The sequence below is a fragment of the Limulus polyphemus genome, unplaced genomic scaffold (assembly GCF_000517525.1).
Source record: "Limulus polyphemus unplaced genomic scaffold, Limulus_polyphemus-2.1.2 Scaffold34, whole genome shotgun sequence".
Classification (NCBI taxonomy): Eukaryota; Metazoa; Arthropoda; class Merostomata; order Xiphosura; family Limulidae; genus Limulus; species Limulus polyphemus.
Window position 1 is genome coordinate 681381 of NW_013665644.1, and position 1122 is coordinate 682502.

A 1122-nucleotide genomic window follows, 5' to 3' on the forward strand; every position below is an offset into this window, starting at 1 on the left:
TCAAAATTAGAGTTAGCCATACACAAATAGCCATTGTGTTGCCTTGCAAGAATTTCAGAAATCATACAAACAAACAAATAGTTAATCTAATTGTTTGGTGCATTGTACCTTTTCAAACATGTTACACTTTACTTTAATAAATCATAACTAACCAATAGAACACTGTGAAAAGTAATTTCACTTGATGCTGGCCTGTGATGTGTATATCTTTAAGAGTCTTATAAACATAATCTTTTTAAAAGAACGAAACTTTTCATTTAGTTTTAATGTGGAGGTATTGAAAGCAGACAAGTTGTTGGTTAAGCAACTTTTGACAATTCTTCTTCTTAAATAGTTATCTGTTTTCTGTTATATTCTTGTTGAATTCCAATGGACCTGATTGCTAGAATCTCTCATATGATTATTTAAATGGCATTATTCGTGTTTTTCACATTTAACGCCTTTTTTTATTTTCTGAAACTCTTTTGTCCGGTTTCATCTACGTAACCTTTCTTGCAGGATTGTATAGTATAGTATAGTACAAATATTCTTGTTTTTACCTTTAAGTTTGTTTTATTTGAAGTTAGGTGATTTTTTAATGATGTTTGGCTATTTATCAACGTAAGTAGTTTTAAAGACAGCAAAAGACTTGAAACATCTTACTTATAAAGCGCAATTGATTATAGACGATTAAGGCTAATCTACTTAATCTTGGCGTTCTTCCTGACTTTACCAAAATACACAAGTTTAAAACTTACTGTGTTGAAAATAAACCACAAATTATATCGTTCTTGCATGTAAACGATATTGCATTTATTATCACAAACTTATTAGTACGAGCAGTCGTGGCCGAGTGGTTAAGGCGACGGATTAGAAATCCGTTGGGGGTACCCCTGCATAGGTTCGAATCCTATCGACTGCGAGAAAATATTTGTACTCGGTTAAAATAATTTTATTTTTCTAAACACAAGCTGCTTATTTGTTGAAAATGGTGTTTAGCTTAGCCTGTAACTGTACTAGAAAAGTTGTCGAACGCTTTACGTTAACCTGTTTTTAATGACATGATAGCAGATCTTGCCATGTAGCGACATTATTGTCAAGAAACACTAAATGTTCCTAGTTGAAAATGGTTGTCTTTTTGTT

The 1122-nt window shown here is 31.8% G+C and overlaps 1 non-coding gene across 1 annotated transcript; it reads left to right on the forward strand.

Moving 5' to 3' along the window:
* The first annotated feature begins 818 nt into the window (after nucleotides 1-818).
* Trnas-aga lies at nucleotides 819-901 on the forward strand. The gene has a single exon. It is a non-coding gene; the product is annotated as a tRNA-Ser (tRNA).
* Nucleotides 902-1122: the final 221 nt, after the last annotated feature.